The sequence below is a fragment of the Enhydra lutris genome, unplaced genomic scaffold (assembly GCF_002288905.1).
Source record: "Enhydra lutris kenyoni isolate GAN:26980312 unplaced genomic scaffold, ASM228890v2 scaffoldscaffold13, whole genome shotgun sequence".
In the NCBI taxonomy this organism is placed as follows: Eukaryota; Metazoa; Chordata; class Mammalia; order Carnivora; family Mustelidae; genus Enhydra; species Enhydra lutris.
Genome location: NW_019154097.1, coordinates 31,623,086 through 31,643,066, shown reverse-complemented (window position 1 = coordinate 31,643,066; position 19,981 = coordinate 31,623,086). Strand labels below are relative to the sequence as shown.

Sequence of the window (19,981 nt, the reverse complement as noted above, 5' to 3'; positions counted from 1 at the left end):
ACCCAGGCTGGGCTGCTCCTCTCCTGCCTGAGTGCCTGCCTCAGTCCCCTTCCTGGGCTCTGGGCTCCTCCAACCCTTCAATTCACCCTCCAGGATGAGAGCCAGAGGAAGCTAAAACCCACATCTGCTCATGCTGCTTCCCTGCTCCAGACTCTTCCACGACTCCCTGGGGCCTCGAGGCCCTTCACACCCTGCCTCTTTCTGCGGCCCTGATGGAACAGCCTGCGGCTTCTCTGGGGCACCTTCCCACTGGCCTGTCAGCATGTTCTTTCTTGGTCCTCAGCTGGGCTAACCCCTGCCTATCCCTCATTTCGGCTTGAGCATCTTTACCACATGCAGATGTCTACTGAGCCCAGACAGTGTGGCAGCTCCTGCTCTAAGCGCTCTGCACACAGAAATGCATGCAATCCACAGTGACCCGATGAGGCAGGAATGCACCTTAGCCCCATCTCAGAGATAAGAAAACTGGGGTGCGGAGAGACAGAGTCGCGGGCTCAGGGTCACATGGTCATAAGGGATGAGGCCCACCGGGAGCCTGGGCCTGCCCCAGCCCCTCCATGACAAACCGGATCCATCTCCCATCTCTGGAGACAAAGCCGGGCGGGGGTGCCCCCCGCCTCCTGCCTGCGTTTGCAGGAGGGTCTGCGCTGCGTGGCTGCTCCTCTGCCCTCACCCACTGACCGCTCCTCCCGGCTCCCCCCTCCCAGTCACGTGGCCTGCTCTGTGGGAACTCAGCCTCAACAACACTTTGATGGAAAAATTTATGAAGAATCAAATTATTGCTGCTGGGAGGGAATTAAAACCATTTTTCATTCCCCACGTCCCTGGGCCACGTCTGCGGGCGCCACCTTGGGAGTGCTGCGCGCATCCCATCCCTCTTTATGGCCCGCCATCACAGGCGCAGATTACAGCAGCAATTCTCTACTAATCGGTTCCGGAACAGAAATGGCCATAAATGCGAGGCACTCGGCCTGCCTCCCTTCCCGGGGCTGCCGTCAGCGCCGCCCACGAGGAGCTAGCGGGGCGCGGCGGATGGGACCGATCTGCGTTCTGCCTGCTGCCCTGGCATGGGCCGGGGCGCTCAAACGGGTGGGGGCATCCCCAGCAACCCTTGCCATCCGCCGCTATTCGACTGAACAGGCTCCTACTCATCCTGCAGTGCCCCACTCCAACGCCACCTCCTCTGGGGAGCCTTCTCTGATGCCCCTGTCAGGGGGAAGTGGCCTCCTGTATGCTCACCCGAGCTTCCCTCGGCCTTCCTTCTACTGTGAAGTGGGGATGTCAACAGGACCTCCCTTGTGGGGATTCGATGATACTGAGCTTGTAACTTGGTATGTAAGAATCACATCAGGGACAGCACATGCCTCTGTCAGCTTCCCATTCTGCAGGGGTTCCACAAGGTGGGGCCTGGCTCTACCCCATCCTCAAAAAGGCCTCAGTGAGTGTTTGCAAAGCAGGTGAGTGAAGGCTTGGGGTGGCCTGAGGTTCAGGCATACAGGACCCTGCTAACCCACATAGCGTGTGGCTTTGCGAGGGGAACATGGGCTGGATTTCAGCTCCGATTTGGCCCTTGGGCTGCATAACTTTGTTCAAGGCACAACCTACCCAACTGTCCATGTCCATGGTCACCTTTGGCAGAGGCCCCTAGGAATCTGGCTGGCTGTCCGGCTCTTCCAAGGGGCTAGGGAAGGAACCAGGCTGCCAGAACTTGATGCTCTGACATGGAGGCTGATTCTGCCCGGCCCCACCCATCACCCCTCTGTCTCCTTCCCACACTTACACCTCCTGATCTAGGCGCCATGCTAAGGTCTGCAGCCCGGCCTCAGCGGCCCATGAGCAGACAGGCACTGGCTGCATCTCTGGGCCGGCCTGGTGGGGCCAGGGGCCCAGGCTGGGGTCGGCCTGAGGGCTGCGGCTCCTGGAGAGGAGGCCCTCTTAGGTAGGGGAGGGGGGCAGCAGGAGGGTGACCCGCATTTGCAGGCGCCGCCGCCATGCAGGCTTTCAGAACAGCCGCGCTAATGCCTTGACGGCAGGGGGTCGATTGCTACTTTCTCCAAACTCATCAACACGATCTATTATTAATACTTCTCCAAAGGCTCCTGCCACCATTACCGAGGCAGCGCCAGCCACTCGGGGCGTCATCTGTTATCTAGATTGCAAAAACTCGGGATATAAAACAAACTGCGCACACTTTATAAACGGAATGTGCCATCCGCTTGGTCTCCAAGCATCTCTCCACCCAATAAAACATGGTGGGGGGGGATGCATGAAATACTCACTCCCAATTATGGGGCTGCCTTTGTCTACGGAGCCAGGGTGAGCACGACTGACGCACGTGCGGGAGGGGCTGGGGTGCCAGCGGGGTCCTCTCCTCCCCTGAACCCCCTCCCTCCCTCAACCCCTCCCATCGTGAAGGGCTGGTGGAACCGGCTGCTGAGAAGCGAGCAGGCAGGCGAGTGGCACTGGGACTGGACGACTCGCATTCAGTGCCTGGTTCCACCACTTCCTGGCCGGTGACTGGACAAGTGATTTCCTCTTTCTGAGCCTCGGCTTACTGATCTGTATAATGGGCTCAACAACACTGCCTGCTTCTTCATGTGAAGGTGCAGCGAGTTGTCAGGGTCAAGCAGTGAGCACAGACGGAGAGGTCAGGGAGCTGGGCAGGCCTTTTGAGGCCTGGAATGAGCCTCTCCGGGAACGGTGCGCAGAAGCCGCACATACTGACCAGAGACAAAGTTGCTCAGGCTGAGGAACTCCGAGCCTTCCTGCCCCGCGGGGGCCCTGGAACCTGAGGGCAAAAGGCCCTGCCAGCATCCGAGGCGCTGGATTTGGCGCCCAGGTCATGATCTCAATCTTGACTCAGCCACTCACCGGCTATGTAACCTGAGGCAAGTCTGAGTCTGGGTCCTCATCTGTAAGATGGGGACAAGAGTCCCGACTCCCCAGAATTGTGCTGGCGGTTCCAGATGCGTGTGTTTCTGCTTCCCACACCTGGGCTGGAGGGATGGTGGGGTGGGAGGCCACCTGTGGCACCTGCCTCTCGGTGCCAATCCCCTGCTCCAGGCTCCTCCCCCAATCCAGGAGCTCCAAGCCAGAGGGCAGCTTCATGACCACAGCACAGGCACCCAGACTTGCCAGCAACCCACACAGCCCACCCCCATTCTCCATGTAAACTGCCAAGCCTTTCCTCCTGCTATTGCTAATGTCCAGAACACCATTCCTCCCACCCTTGACCTCTGAGCCAAACACCTACTTATTCTGAAGGATTCAGCTTGGATATCCCTTCCTCCAGGAAGCCCCCCTTCTCCTCTCCAGTCGTAGATGTCTTCCTTGCTGTTTCCCATCCTCACATTTCCTCCCCACTATGGTATTTACTAGAAGGAATCCACTTTCCCTACTTCCAGGTCCACTTTTCCCGGGGTCACCCCTCTCTTTGGAGCTGAGTACAAGGCCCTAGACACACGAAGGTGAGGGGCAAATAGTTATGCAACAAACGCTGAACGAACCAACACAGTCCCATCCCGCCTGTGAGGTAGGGCGGGTGCGTCCAGCCCCGAGCCTGGTCTGGTGCGAGCACCCACCACCTGCCCTGAGAAGACGTGCTGCCTGAAGGAGAGCAGTGTGGGGGTGGGGGGATGATGGAACCGGCAGCCCAGGGTTCCAGCCTGACTCTAACTTTGTCCCTGGGTGACTTTGCTCAAGACATTTAACCTCTCCAACGCTCAGTTTCTTCATCTATGAAATGGGACTGGTGGTACCTTCCTACAGGGCTGTTGGAAGGGCCTACTGCATGCAAAGCCCTTGGCACAGTGCCAGGCATGAAGAAGGCACCCCACAGAGCTGCCTTTCTTTTGTTCTCTTGTTGTCCTTCTTGGTCACCCTCAATGGGGTCTCCATCACTCCTGGGGGTGGCCTTCCTGACATTAGGTTTACAGGTCCCAACCAAGCTTCCCCCACATGACCACCCTGGGTTCTGGGTCCTTCTAGCTTCTGTCTGGCTTGAGCTAGACAAAGCATTCCTGGCTCAGTTCTGTGTGTGTTTGTCTGTCTGTCTCACTAATGTTACTGAGCTCAATTATCATCACTTGCATCACCTCATTAAGTCCTCTAAGAACCCTTAAGAAAAGACACTGTTTCCATCCCCTTTTTACAGACGAGGACACCAAAGCGCAGAAGGCAGGGTCAAGGTCATCTGGCAGCACTACCCCATACTCCTTCCCTGCTCTGTGCCTCCAAATACTTCTCTGCCCACCAGTCACCCTTGTCCTTTGCTGGGTGTACCATGCCCAGGTCTGTCTACCCTCCAGGCTCTGAACACCCAAGTTCTGATCACTCAGCATAAGCCCGGCACCCAGCAGGTGTAGCTGAGCGATTTTCCTTAAACGAAACTGAATATGTCCCTGTCACAAACATATCCATCCTCCCCCAGGATCATCTGTGATTTCGGAGTAAGAAATTCCCTTTTTTAGGGACGTCCTTCCCGTGAAGAGTTCCTGTCTATGAGAACACATCTCTGCCTCCTCTGAGTTTTTACTGGTTTATTTGTTAAATGCTCAATTTATTAAACTCATAAAGCTAATAAATAAAACTCTGAAAACCAATTTTTTTCTGGAGCATTTGAACACTGATTACAAATCTGATTAATTAATTTCTCTTAAGCCACTGACAACTGCGGAGAGGCAATGCTGTAGGTCTGATTCTTTTACCTCCAATAAAATTGGCTTCGTAACATCCTGGGGACCCTCCAGCCTCTCCCTGTGGGATTTCACCCCAGGTCTTCGAGACCATAAGCATGCACTAGGCTTGGAATCTTGGCTCTGTCCCTTCCTGGCACAGGAACCATACAAAGGCCCCTTCTTTCTGGGCCTCAATGGCCCCATCTGTTCAATGGGGATAATGGCTGGGCACCAGGAGGCAGGCTCAGTAAGGAGGCACCATGACTGCTGTCACCATGTATTCAAGATTTCTGGTACCTGTTCCCCATCCTCGCTGAGTGGAAGCTCCGGTGTCTCCTTCTCACTCTACTGCGATTCCCGTACCCCACGCAGTATCTTACAGTTCATGTAGCCACTCTCCAGGGCCTCAGTCCAAGGGTGCCCACCAATTTCAGGATAAGCCCAAAGACCTCATCACGTCACTTACGCCAGCGCCGACACACTCAGCCTCAGATCCTCCAACGCCAGCTGCCAGGCTCCTCACTGCTCCCTGAAAAAAGCCAGCCCTTCCTGCCTTCTTCCTTAAAATTCCACCTCCCAGGGCGCCTGGGTGGCTCAGTGGGTTAAGCCTCTGCCTTTGGCTCAGGTCATGATCCCAGGGTCCTGGGATCGAGCCCCCCTTCGGGCCCTCTGCTCAGCAGGGAGCCTGCGTTCCCCTCTCTCTCTGCCTGCTGCTCTGCCTGCTTGTGATCTCTGTCAAATAAACAAATAAAATCTAAAAAAAAAAAAAGAATTCCATCTGCCCTCAAAGCCTGTCCTCTCGTTCCCTTTCTTTTGCTTCTTGTTGGACTTCTCTTCATCCTTCCAGACTCAATTCAAGCGAACCTCCTCCGTGAAGCCTTCCGTGAGACCCAGATGTTTGTGTGTCTGAAGCCCTCACTGACCTAGAAATCAGAAACTGGGTCTGATCCACACACACCCCTCCCACGCGGGGTTCTGGCATTGAGGAGGTGGCCAGTGAGTGTCCAATGAATGAGTGAATAACCTTGTGAGAAATGAAATAGGTGGCCAGGTAGGACAAAAGAACATTGGCCACTCTGCTTCTGGGAGTTTGAGAATGCCACCAGGTAGCAAGGTAAGTGAACTCATTGCTCTCGGCCTTCACGGCGATACAACCTGGAGGCCGATTCCTAATTTCTTACATCACCTATGGTCTTTACACCCCTCCTGTCGGGCTGGGCTCCAATTGTACCCTCATCTCTAGTACCCGGGGAAAGCCTCTGGGGTGGGAGGGCCTTGATGGTATTCAGTGACTCCCTGGGCACATGTGGTTGCGTCAGGCCTGGACACCTGCCACAAGGTGGACCAGTCCATCCTCTGTCCTTTCTCCCGCTCATGGAGAGCTTTTTGTCAGCCCCCGTGCTTAGAGGGGCACTTTCCACATCTCCAACACCAGCTATGTGGCCCTGGGTCATTCACATCCCCCCCTTTTAAAGATTTATTTGTGAGCGAGCAGGCAGAGGGGGAAGAAGAGAGAGAATCTCAAGCAGATTCCCCGATGAGCCCAGAGCCAGACGTGGGCCTCGATCCCAGGACCCTGAGATCATGACCTGAGCCGAAATCAAAAGTTGGATGCTCAAGCAACTGAGCCACCCAGGCACCCCTCACATCCTTTTTTTGAGCCTCGGTTTCCTCTTCTGTAAAAAGGGGGTGTTGATCCTCCCTCACCTGGTGATTGAGAATCCGCTGAGTTTTAACCTGTGTGAGAGGGTCTCTAGCCCACTGCCTGGCGGAGAGGGCACCTTGGCGGGTGTGCATCCCAGTCTCTCCACAGTCTGAGTCTCACCATGGTGCTGGGACACAGGCTCTGGAACCTTCTCTCCTCACCTCCAGTCAACATCACGGGGTCTGGTTGTGCCTCGGAGGCACAGGTTTCTGGGCCATGCTGGGGACGAGGCATATTTGGGTCTCTCCAGGCCCAAGTCTCTCAGTTCTTGGAAACACTCCCTCCATGGAGAGGGAACCGAAGCCCTCCGTCCCACTGGCTATACCTTCCCCCGTTCACCCACAGCCAACACCCACAGAGGCGGACTGGAACAAGTCGTGCAAGGTGCCTGAGGGACAGAGTGAGGTCACATCTGGCCCCATGGGGGGATGGAAACACATGACATGTGCTTTGATAGGCTACACCTGGGGGACACGGAAAACCATGACAGTCAGTCTGGAAGAGAGCTGGGGACTTGCTGGGGAAGGTGACAGGACACGTAATTCCGAAGCTGGTTCTGGAGCCAGAAAGAACAGTGTGAAGAGTGCCATCCCGGCTCCGCAGCTCACTAACCGACCTCGGGGCGAGGACCACGGTTGCCCCCTTTACAGGTATTCACTGTGATGTGCTGAGCCTCTCGGGTTGGTGGCCAGGAGCCCAGGAGGGCATGGCCGCAGAGCACTTGGGGCGGGCTCCCCGCAGCCGACACTATTATTGACCATGCGGGTGAGAGATGAGCTGGAGTTCACAGGGGCCCAGGGGACAGGACCCTGGACACCCTTGGGGGTCCAGCTGCTGCTGCGAGAGTTTGCCTGTCACTTGGAGGAGCCGATGGGGTGAGGGCAGGCAGAGGGAGCTGCCCGGCCTCCTCCCTCCCCGAGACTCGCTGACATCTCCCCCACGTGCCTGCCGCGTCCTTATCATTCCCGGCGTAGCTGTTTTTTATTTTGAGACAAAAAGGGGCCTGTTGATGGGGATCCAACTCAAACCAGCTGCAAACATCTGCTTTGATGCGGCGGCGGCGGCGGGCCAGGCGGGCGGCGGGAGCCGCAGGCGGGGGCCCCGGTGCGCGCGTCAATCACGCGGCTGGAATGCGCGGCGTGGCCGGGCGCTCGAACCGCGGCAGCCAGAGCGCGGGCCTCGCAGGGCCTCTCCGCCGCCTCGCCGTGCCGGGGCCGGGCCTGCAGCGAGGGCTGCCCCGGAGCTTCCTGCGGGCGCACAGACCCAGCTGTGCGGGGCCGCCGGCTCCGAGGCCCTTTGATCCGGGCCCGGGGGCGCTGTCGGGAGCCCGTGGCTGGGGCTGGAGGTCACGGGCCAGGGGCAGGGAGGGACGGGCACAGCCGGGAGCCCCGGGTACCATCCAGGGGCCAGCCTGGCTTGGCAGGCGCACTTACGGTGACTCTACACATTTAGCAAGTGCCTACTATGTGCCAGGCCCTGTCTGGAGGCTGGGGATAGAACAGTGAGGCAAATGGACAGTCCCTCCCACCCCCGTCCCCCAGCTTCCATTCTAATGGGTGAGAGGACAGGCAAATTAAATCCCTAGCACACAGAGGGTAAAAACTGATGACGTGAGATAAAGAAAAATGGAGGGAAACACGATGTGGGTGGCCAAGGGTTTTATAAAGAATAGTCAGAGGCCTTACTGAGATCTCTGATGGGGAGGAGGTTCTCCACTGAGGGAACAGCAAGTGCAAAGGGCCTGAGGCCATGTAGATCTGGGGTGTTGGAGCCCCTTGTTGCTAAAGCAGGTGAGCATCAGGGACCAGGTAGAGGGGTGTTAGGGTGTGCAAATAGAAGCAGGGGCAGGTCTTGTGGGGCTTCGGCTTTGTGGAAGGGTTCTGAGCAGAGGGGGGTCTGAACTGACATCTTTTTTTTTTTTTAAGATTTTATTTGTTTATTTGACAAAGAGAGATCACAAGTAGGCAGAGAGGCAGGCAGAGAGAGGAGGAAGCAGGCTCCCCGCTGAGCAGAGAGCCCGATGCGGGGGCTTGATCTCAGGACCCTGAGATCATGACCTGAACCGAAGGCAGAGGCTTAACCCACTGAGACACCGGGTGCCCCTGATCTGACATAATCCAGGCAAAAGAGAATGTCTGCTCAGACCCAGGGAGGTGCTGAGAAGAGGTCCGAGCAGGGATGCGTTCTGCAGGTGGACAGGGAAACCAGGGGATGACAGACAAAGGCTAGACACGTGATTTGGGGGCCTGGGCAGTGGGCAGGATGGAGCTGCCATTCAGTGAAACGGAGAGCGAGGCCAGGTGGAGGAGGGGAGAGAACGGGGTGCAGTTGTGCACACGATGTGTGAGCGGCCTTCGGCCAGCCATGGGGATGCGTCCAGGGGCAGCTGCATATGGGAGTCTGGAGTTGGGAGAGAGACCCCGGCTGGAGACACTAAGAGCTGCCAGAACACACACACACACACACACACACACACACACACACACACACACACTCCTAAGAGCAAGCTGCCGTGTGCACACAGCTCGGCACCTGATAACTAGCCTCTCCTCTTTGGGGCTATGACCCCTGCGGTGGGTGTAGGCAAGGCCCAGCCTCTGCCTCAGGAGGCTCTTTTGCGGGGGAGGATACTGGGGTTTCTCTGGGGATCAGACCTTGCCCAGCGACATCAGGGAGAGACAATGGGGCAGGTGGAGAGCAGGGCATCACCTCCAAGCATCCTCCCACATGCTCCTTCCTGCCTTCTAGCTTGGGCAGCCATCAGAGGGACTGTGGGTTCCAGGCCAGGCCCCAAGCTAAGGGCTCTACCTGTATTACTTTATTAACCCTTGGGTTGAAGTTCTTCCCTCTTTTTTCTGTCCTTCACTGATGAATTCATTTGAGGATGCTTTTAGTCGTTCGTCCACCTAGCATTCATTGAGCACCTACTATGAGCCAGGCCCTATGCTGAGCTCACAGTAGGAGCCTTCTCCTCCCACCGGCTCATCAGACTGCTCTGAGCTGATCCCAGGTTCCTGTCCCCCATTCTCACTGAGTCACCAGCTCCTGGTGGCCAAGTCCAGCAGCCACTGTTCCTGTTATTATTACTTAATAAAATGTACTGTCTCTTACATAGCAGGCCCTGTGCCTTATTTGCACACAGACCCTTCTACCATAAGACCCCTCACAGGTAAGCATTGCCACTCTCTTCTCAGAAAGGAGGAAAGTGGTGCTCAGAGAGGGTGACACAACCACTCAGCATCAGAGCTAGTATCACAGCTGGGATGTTGGGCTCCAGAGCTCCTGCATGTTCTCGATCCTTTGCCGCACCGTTTCCTGGACCTCCCTGTGCTTGAAGCCCTTTCCTGCCTCAGCCTCCTCCTCCCCTGCCCACTTGGAATGCATTTGCTGTTGGCTCAGAGCTGTTAGGCCCACGACCTGGGCTGGGAGGATACAAAGTGGTGAGGGGCTGACCTGCAGGTGCAGGAGGAGAAACTCTTATGCCACAGGAAGCAGAGGGTTCTGGTTTTCTCTCCAGGGTCCTGACTGGTCAGAATGCGCCAGGCCCACAACTGTGTGTCCAGGAAGGGCTGCCAGATCCAGGGCAGGGCCTGCTGAGGTACAAAGTGCACTGGGGTGGAGAGGGGTGGGAAGGAGTCTTGGAAGACTTCCTGGAGGAAGGGAACATAAAGAGTGCAAAGGATTGAAAGGGGGTAGTGGTAGGGCTGGGATGGGAACTGAGTGGTGGTGGGGGCGGGGGGTCTGATTCCAGAGTCTGGGTTCTGTGGAGGGCCAGAGAAGCAGAGAGGCCATTTTCAGGGATAGGGAGACAGTGGGTCAGTCATTTTGGAAGTGAGAAAGGGGAAGGGTCAGCCTGGAAGCTTTGAATGTTGGGCTAAAGAAGACAAATCCAGTTTCTATTGTCTCCACCTACTTGTCCATCCACCCACGCACCCACTCAGCCTGCTGCCCCTCTGTCTATCTACCTATCCAGCCAGCCATCCACCTGCCCCACTATCCACCTACCATCCACCCAGCCACCCTCTCAGCCACCCACCGGTTCATCCGCTGCACTCACACTCAGGCACTCAGGCACTCGCTCAGTGCCAAACCCTGTGCCAGGACTCCTCTTAAAAGCAGAAACTTCCTGGGGCACCTGGGTGGCTCAGTGGATTTAAGCCTCTGCCTTCGGCTCAGGTCATCATCCCAGGGACCTGGGATTGAGCCCCACATTGGCTCTCTGTTCAGTGGGGAGTCTGCTTCGCCCCTCTCTGCCTGCCTCTTTGCCTACTTGTGATCTCTCTCTCTGTCAAATAAATAAATAAAATCTTTAAAAAAAAAAAAAAGAAGCAGAAACTGCCTTTTAAGGCTTTGGTTATAAGACTTGTTGATTCTGGAAGCATTGACCAGACACCCGCCATGACCACGCACTTGTGCTAGGTGATGAGGAATCCGTGCGGGACGAGACACTGGGTCACTTCCCCTTCGTGAGCTCCTGGTATGACTGGGAAGAAGGTTTTCCAGGAGAAAGGAGGTCTCAGAAGGAGAAACCCAAGGCAGCGCTAGAGAGCCTAACGCTGACCAGCTGACATTTTGGCCTCATCATTCTGACCCCAAGGATCTAAACTCCCTGGACACAGACCACAGCATTTTAATTAGGGTTATAGCGACAGTGATACACTTCCTTTGAGTAAGTGTTTTCTGGAACAACCTCCATTAAGGCAATTTAATTTTTTGATCAATTTTCTTTCTAGTGCAGTTAAATAATTTACAACTTTTTTCCATTTCCATTTTTATTTTACTGAAATTATTTTCATTGAGATAAATGATTTTCTATGAAAAATTTTCAATAAAGTTTTGCTCTACCATCAGGTCTGTGTTTGAATTGCATCTTACCGATTACAGAGATCTGACTCTAGAGTTAGTTTGCACAAGCTTTACCATGGGTAGTTCCCCTGTTGTCAATTGTATTTAGTACTGGTTAGTTTACCAAGTTAAACTATCCCCCAGGCTCAGGTAGGGTGGGTGGTTTTCCGTGTTACCAACGAAGTCACCAAGGTTCATGATCACACGTTTTATCAGGCAGTCGATGAAAACATGCTCAGGGTCAAAACCATGGGGTCGAGACAGCCTTTGGGTGTCCTAGGTTGGGTGCAAATGTCCAGCCTCTGCTGGGATGCTGTAGGGTAAGTGTACTCTTCTTGCCCTTCAGAGGCAAGACAGTGACCCCTCCACTGACATCTCCCCCTCCTGGTTACTCTGCCCCTCCCCCAGGTTCTGGTGGCTGGTTTTCCATACTCCAGTTACAAGCCTGGGTTTGTCCAAACAGTCCTGACAGCCTGGCACCCAGCAGCTTGGGCCTCCAGGGGCAAGAAGAGCCATCTCCTCCCTTATTCCCCACCCTATACTCCTCTTAATGTAACCAGAGATAACATTAACTTTGTCAGTCTAACAGTGAGGACCTCACTGCCCAGTCTTCTGGTGAGATTTGGAATAAGTACCCCTCCCCAACCCACCCCCACAACTGTGCTCTTGTTGTCAAATTTTTGAGCCCCACCCTGGCAGACTTTGATACTAAATGTCAAACTCACAGGAACCAGACTCGCTCGCCCTGTACTCAGGGCTTCTCATGTAGCCCCTCCCCACCTGTAGGGGCCTCACACGTAGGGGGATTTCATGACCAACCTAGCAGGTAGGAGTCCCTTCCTTACACAGGTCCCCCAGCAGGTCAGGCAGAGCCAGGGCCTCACCCCAGGTGAGCCTGGCTGGAGACCACCACGTTCTCCTGCCTTCCTGGAGGTTGGGAAGGTGGTTGGGGACAGGGGAGCAAATGCTCCAGGGGTGTGGGAGCTTGAGACCTGTGGGTGCCAGGACTCAGACTGCATGGGCAGAACACGTTTCCCAGCTGAGGGGTCTGGGACAGTAAGCGGACAAGTGGGGGCACCAGAGCCAACAGGACTCAGTGCCGGTGGAGGCAGGAGGGAATTTCTGGAAGAGGAAGTCTCTTGGAGATGTGGCTGGCATGATTTCCTACCCACAGCCTGACCCTTTGCTCAGGAGGAAGAAGAGGCTCTGGGAGACGGCCTCCCGGGGTCTCTGCCCTGGGCTGCGCCAGCGGAGGACGGGAAAGGGATGAGCCCGGCAGGTCGGGGCCCGGCGCCCAGGCTGGGCACTGCCACGCACCGCCGCTCTCGGGGCCCCTGCCGCCCGCCCGCCCGGCCGTTTAGTGGGTAACTGATCGCCCCGCGCCCCGCCCCAGCCACCCGCCCACCGAAGCCGCTTAATCACCGCCCGCCTGCCCGCATTAGCATAGTAATGGCCTTTAAATTGAGCCTCTTTGTTTTTTAATTAAGCTCCCAGCAGGTACAGAGAAGAGCGATTATTGAGGAAGCTGCCAGCGCTAATCGCCCGCAGTCATTTGACAATTAAAAAGCGCCCGGCTTTAACCCTTTCCGGCGCCCGCAGCAGTTCCCCCAGCATTTATCCAGCACCGACTGTGTGCGCGCCTGCCCTGTGGGCTTCGCAGACCCCGCCTCTGTCAACCTGGAGAGGTCTCTGCCAATGCCTCCACTTTGCCGAGGAGCAAACTGAGGCACAGAGAGGGGAGGTAACTTGCCCGAGACGCAGGGCTTGAGCATGGGGAGCAGGGGTTGGCAGATAGATTGCTAGAGAAATCCAGCTGCTTGAGCTCTGCTTGGAGCACTGTCCACCCTGTGAGGTGGGCAAAATCCTCGTTGCGCTTCAAGGCCCAGGTGGGTACCTCCCCACCCATGGCAACAGCCCCTTGGGCATTCTCAGGGCATTTCCTCTCCTCCCTGTGGATGCACCCATGCCCCAAATACTCTATGTCAGGCTCAGTGCTGGGCCCTGGGGAAGTGGTGCCCAAGCCAGAAAACAGGCTCCGCGCACAGAGACTTAGGTGCGGGGAAGGCAGACATGTGAAGGTGAACATAGGTCAGGCTGCAGGGCGCATCTGGGAAGACTTTCCTGAATACAGGTTTGGGTATAGACAGAGGAGGGATAATCAGCCAGACTAGGCTGGGAATCGGGGGACAGACCACAGGCAGCGGGGGAGACGGTGAACGCAAAGGCCCAGAGATGGGACCAGAATTAATCAGAAATAAAAGGTGCAGAAGGTGTGTGTGTGTGTGTGTGTGTGTGTGTGTGTGTGTGTGTGGAACAGGGGGATGAAGAATGGCACGAACCAGCCTGACAGCACAGGGTCTCCTTCCAGACCACCTACTTAAAAAATGTGTTATTTTAAAGAAAAGAATTGAATTATTTTTGAATAGGTAATGCACTGCATGGTTTAATATTCAAATGTACCCAAAGGTGTTGGCTTCGGTCTCCCCCATCCCATCCCTAGCCATTTAGGCCCCCTACCCAGGGCAACCAGAGTCTTCCATGGGAGCCCCCTTCCCAAGGCATGCAATACCTACGTAACACATACGGGAACCCGTGACCTATGTGTATATCGGAATCCCCTCCCCCCGACTTTTTTTTCTTTTAAATGAGAACTAGTTGGGGTTTTGTCCATTTTTTTTTTTTTTGCAGAAACACAAATTTACTCTAAAACTGTTCTGCACACACCCCCTTCCCACCGCATAACTGGGGGAGAGGGTTCCACATTTTGGCCTGGATCACCTCCTGTTCCAGCAGCCCGACATTCTATTGAACAGGCGAACCCTAATTTATTTAACCCGTGCCCTGTTGATAGCCTTGTGGGCCGTTTAAAGGATTTTTGTCTTAATCTCAAGAGCCATGGGAAGCCATTGAAACGTTTTAAGTGGGGAGTAGCTTGAGCGATTTACATTTTTAAAAGATCACTTTGGCTGCAGAGCCGGGACCGGGGGGGTGGGGGAAGCACCGAGCAGATCTGGAAGACCAGCTAAGTGGATCGCTGTTGGTGCCCTGCAGGGGAGAGGCGGGGAGGGGGGCAGAGGGACTGGGAGGGGCTGCAGGAGTGGGAGAAGGGGTAGGTTATCAGAGAGCAGTGTAGCGATGGTCGATGGTCGGAGCACTGGGGTGGGTGGGAGGAGCCCTGCGTGGGTGCTGGATGGGTAAGCAGTGACGGAGATGAGGACACACGGTAGCAGCTGGGGGGCTGGGGACCACGTGGAGACTCCAGGTCTGCGGTAAGCCCCATCCCACTGCACTGCAGCCTGCACGGCCATCTAGCTCATCACTGGGTCTTGGATCTCCCCCAAGTCAGGCTCTCCGGATCTGAGCCTCGCTCTGCCCCAGCTGGCCCCAAGCCCCATCTCCGCCTGCTCACTCTTCAGAGGGACCTACGGCCAGTGGCCCCGAACCTCCCTTCCTTCCCTCCAGGCTAAGCTGATGTTTGTGAAGAGGGCCAACCCTGAGAAACGCTGGCAGCTGGCTCTTTAATAAATATAGAGGAGGCTCCCGGGGGCATGGATGTGGGGGTGAGGAAGATGGCTCTGGACAGAGGGACAGATTTTGCCCCTGGTCACCACCGAAAGAGATGCCCTTCGCTGCTCTTGGCTCCCCAGTTCCCTGGTGGGGGTGGGGAGCAGACTGTCCATGCCCTGGAACTCCCCTCACCTTGTCACTTAGCCACCTCCCCTGGCTCAGAGCTAGAGGCGTCCTCCCAGAGAGGAGCACCCTGACTCTGTTGCGGGAGGCAGTGTGCACGCGGCGCCGCGGGCAGGGAGGGGTTAACAGCCCGCCCACCCCCATCTATCAGCCGGCATCTCCCAAACAGACAGACAGACAAGGCAGCTGTCCAAACAGGCCTGTGTACCTGGCCACAGGCGCAGAGAGGACAGGGCAGTGGCTGTTTACTCTGCTCCCCTCCCCCACTGTCACACGCTGGCAGTCTCGAAGGCCCGCAGGGCCCCCGGCAGGGCACTTCCCTGCAATCTTGCCTTGGGGATGCGCCCTCCACTCCTGAGTCAGAAGGTTCCTAAATGCTCCCCTGGGAGACTAGGAAACGTCCTTGCTCTGGGCTCTGGGCTTGGGTGGTCTCTAAGGGTTGGGGGCTGAGATGGTTGGCAGGCCAGTGGGCAGTGCTTCCCCAAGCCACACTCTGCAAAGAGCAAAAACTGAGCACCTTGAAGCCGCGGGACCTGGTGAAATTGGGGCACCTGGAGCATCACCACCTCAAAATCACATCCCAGGAATGTCTGTTCAGGGAGGACATGGCTCCCGGTGGGGGGCTCTCAGGGCTTCAAGGCCCTGTGCCAGACCCCCCGGGACAGCTCCAAGTCAGCGTGCTCACACTCCTGCTTCAAGAGAAGCTCACCTCGACCGGCCTCCAGACAGGTGTCTCCTCCTCTGTCTCCATCTGCCTGAGGCCACCAATAACCACCCGCACCTCTGCCTGAGTGACGCCAGGGTCCCCCATTCCCTTGACACCTGTCCTCACATTTGACCCATCATCAGGCTCCTAAGTAGCTCTCAGATCTGACCCTCCCCACTGGTGGAGATGCCTGGGGGCTGGGGTGTGTGAGGTGCCCATGGCGCCCAGCTACCAGCATGCCACGCCCTTCTCCTTTATCAGTGTCCCTACTCACCTCCCCAGGTTCCTTCAGATGCCCCTTCCCATGGGAGACTCCCCCCAAGTCAGGCTCCCCACCAGCTCTGGTACTGTGTAGTGAGCGCCTGCTGTGTGCCTGGCTCTGGGCAGAGCTCATGCATTATCTACCTCTTTTCCCCTCAGCCCTGTAAAGCTGGGGAAACGATCAGCCATTTCACAGATGAGAAAACTGAGGCTCCGAGAGGTCCCATGTCTTGTGCCATGCCTCATAGCTACAAAGTGTCAGAACCCCAAATACGAGAGAAGGGCCTTGTGTGATTTGATCAAGGAACAAAGCCTCTTGCTTGGTACGTGAGCGGAGTTCCCAGTGTGGTGCCTGACACAGGTGGGCGGTGGGAGGGGCACAAGTTTGATCGAGTCCCTGTTGCAAAGTGTCCCATGGATCTGTGGACCTCACCACTACCAGGCCATCACCTGCCTCGGGGCGGGGCTGGCATTACTGGGGAGGAGGCAACAGAAACAACCGCTCCCCATTCCCTGGGGCTTTCTGTGTCCAGCTTTATGTAGGGGTACTGGGGCTCAGAGAGGAAGCTCTTGTCCACACTCACCCGGAGGGACACAGTGCAGCCAGGATTCTGTCCTGGGCTGTGTACTCCCACCCCCAGCCCCGGAGGCCAGGTCTTGGACCTCTCCTCAGCAACCCCCACCCAATGTGACATCTTTACGGCACATGCTGGGTCTGTGAAGGCCTGGATGGGGTGAGGGGGAGGCAGGACACCTCTCAAGTAACGGATTGTAAATTCCTGGGCCCCGGCTTTCCATCCCTAACAACCTCCTCTCGGGGCTCACAGCGCCTGTCCCTTCGCAGTCAATTTAAATGAGGGGTCCCAGACCCTGGGCGTAAAGCATTCCAGACTTGGGAGAGGGGGCAACTATTGTTTCTCTGGGAAAAAAATAAAATAAAATAAAATAAACCGGGTCTCTGCAACTTCTAATCACTCTCACATGTGCTGTGTGGTTCCCCCGAGGACAGCCCTCTACAGTGTAGGAGCCCCTCCTGGGCACAGACCCTGCTTCTCCCCAGAGCCTGTGAAGGAGGCCCCGGAGCCCCATTATACAGAGAAAGATACTGAGGCTGGGGGGAGAGAATGGAGAGCTACATTCCCTGGTCCCCCACCCATTTCATGTTAGAAACCGGGTCTCATTTAATTCCCCCATCACCTCACACTGACTGATGATCCCATTTCACAGAGGGGACAAGTGAGTGCCTTGCTCAGGGTCACCAGTCAGGATCTCCTGGGGCAGATAGGGCCTGTGGGATTTGAACCCCAGCCCTTCTGACCTCACAGCTGGAGGCCTTTGCACTATGCAGTGTGGCCTCCCCACTAGAGGACCATCCGCTGCTCCTTGCAAGGGGCCTGGTCCCAGCAACCCCGCCCTGGGCAGGTCCCCCCACCAGCACAGCTGGGCCCTGAGAGCACCAAGTCTGGTTTTTAATAAGGAAGACGAATTTTCTTGGAAGCCCCGGGTTCAGCAGGGTGTGTGTGTGTGTGTGTGTGTGTGTGTGTGTGTGCGGGGGCTGCAGAGGCTGCCGGACAGGCTCTCTCTGCCCCTCTGTTGGGAGCGGAGCAGAGGCTTGGCCCAGTGGCCTCTCCGCTGGCTGCTGGGGGCCTGGGCTGTGGGGGGCCACCGCCCCAGGCCTGGAGGGAGCTGGCTCTGCACGGCCTGCGCTCTCTCCCCACGTAAGCCCACAGGATATTACACTGCCTTTGTGTGCCTGGTGACCCAGCTGCTGGTTATTGAAAAATTCCACCGCTCAGTGCAGGGCAGGCCCGCTGACCCCTCATCCCAGGACGCGCCTATCTTTCAAAAGATACGGGATTAGAGAGCCAGACCCGACCTGGAGCAAAGCCCCGTCTGGGGTGTCTGTGTTTTCCTGGCCTCTCGGGATACTGGCTGGAGTGGGCTCTTGGCGCAGGATTTAATTAGTTGGAATCAGCCTGCGATTACTGCGACGACTATTTACCCAACCACTCTGCAGTCTGAGCCCTGCTCGGAACAAAGATGGGCCCCTCGGCCCCACTGGCCAGGCCAGGGGCCCCAGCTGAGCCCGGGCCCAGCTGCTGGAAGGGGAGGGCTGCGGGCCTGGCCAGGCCCTCTGCCGGTGCACCTCATTGAGCCAGTATTTGTGGGTTTTTGCAATGCAAAGCATCTACCTGGGGCTTTTAAAAAATTAAAGCATCTCAAGAAATTTATGGCTGATTTCCGAGCAAGGCCCCTCCCCCCAGCTCAGGGCAGGCAGCCTTGGCGTGGCGGAGCAGGGCTGGGTTCACTGGGTGTGGGACTGAATCCTGGGGATGGTATGGGTGAGCTAGGACAGCTGAGCAGGTCCCCTCACCTCACGCTTCCCTGGCCCCCCACTCTGCCACCTCCCATGCCTTCTGGCTGGCTGCCCCGCACACACCCTTTCGCGCAGCCGGAATGGGAGCAGCCCGCGGTTAGGGAGAAGAGGCCTGTGTACAGCCTCCTGATTCCCCTACTCACTCCGCATGTGAGTTCGCTTGTGCTCACAAGCGTGACTTCCACACGGTACACAGGACACCGCCCATCAACACCTCTCTACACATGCCTGCATGTACCCCTGGATCGCACACGCCAACAGTCTCCAGGCCCCCCCCCACAGCCACCCACCCGTGCCTGCCAATACTTACGAGCATGTCGGCTCTGTATGGGGAAACACACCCCCGCCACACACACGGGTAGCCACTCGCACCTACCTGAATGCCTGTTTCTGCTGTACCCACTGTTGACACAAACATACAAATGTGAGGGTCTGCATCCGTGCACGCACACGCTGTCCACACTCTCTCACGTGCACACTAACGCATGCCATCAACTGCACATGGATACAACCTTATTTACAGGCTCATTCGGAGCAAGTTCCCACATTTATACCCACATACGACAGCTGACCCACCCATGAGCACACACACAGCCACAAACGTTTCCACCTGGGGAGGATACCCACTGCCTCTACTCACGTAGGCATATATCTGGGCTTGGAAGGCCGCTGGGGCGGGGTCAGGGTCTGCCCCTTAGAGGGATGTCACCCAGATCCAGGGGCAGGTGACTGTTTGGGGAACCCAGTCCTGGTGGCCTACATCTTGGGAGGCTAAGGCTCCCACGGCCAGAGATACTCTTGGGAACTCAGATTTGGGAGACCTCTCAGAGCCGAGTTTCTAGAAAAGCTGCCAGGCTGAGGTCCAGGGCATGGCTGGGGGCCTGGCCGCTCCGCCCCCAGGTTTCTTCAATCACTGGCCCAGGAGCCCGGCCTTTAGCTTCCTCTGAAGGAATCCTCACTCTCCTATGTGCCCCCCCCCCCCGCAACCTGTTCCATGGTCACTGTGGTTCCTGTCCTGCCTCATGGCCTAGGATGCCTGGGGAGTCATCCTGGGACAGGGGCAGGGAGTGGGATCCCCGGATTTGAAGGGACTTTGGGCTCCAATGACATTCCTTTCCACCCTGCCCGAAATACAACTGACCTCTAGCCCCAGAGCCACATGACCTCACAAGCACACAGACACAGGGATGTGCCTGTAACACGTGTCTACCTGTGGACACACATGTGACACATATGTAAGGTGACCGCAATGCCATCTACTCACCCAGGAAAACAAAGGCATGGACACTGTCACTCTTTACTCCTGCAGGTCTGCCCTCTGGAAGGCCCTCCCATCTCCACTGCCAGTGCAAACCAGATTCTTCCTCCCTACCTCTCCCCCTCCCCCCCACCCGCCTGCCCTTCCTCTCCCCCTCTGGTTGCCGGGACCAGGGCTGCTCAGAGCTCCAGTGCCCAGAGAGCCCCTTGACTGGGCTGGACCCAGGCCTCACAGTCTCCATGTCCCATTCTAAGTGGTGGCACAAGTCTGGCCACATCTCGGTGTCCTGACCCAGTGAAGCATCTGTGGCGGTTTAACAGAGAAGGAAGTAAGGAAATGCTTTCCCCACACTGAGCAAAAGGAACCAGCCACCTGCGGGCTTCTGGCCACCTGTTTGAGGCTCCCCCCTTGCTAAGTACCCAGAGTGGTGGGGCTTCTTAGGTGTCTGGAAGATGTGGATTCA

General features: G+C 56.6%; 1 protein-coding gene across 2 annotated transcripts in view; it reads right to left on the bottom strand.

The window, feature by feature from the left end:
• The window catches only part of LOC111146363 (LIM homeobox transcription factor 1 beta), a 78,802-nt gene that overhangs the window by 5,997 nt on the left and 52,824 nt on the right, over positions 1-19,981 (bottom strand). The gene's annotated exons all lie outside the window — the stretch shown is intronic.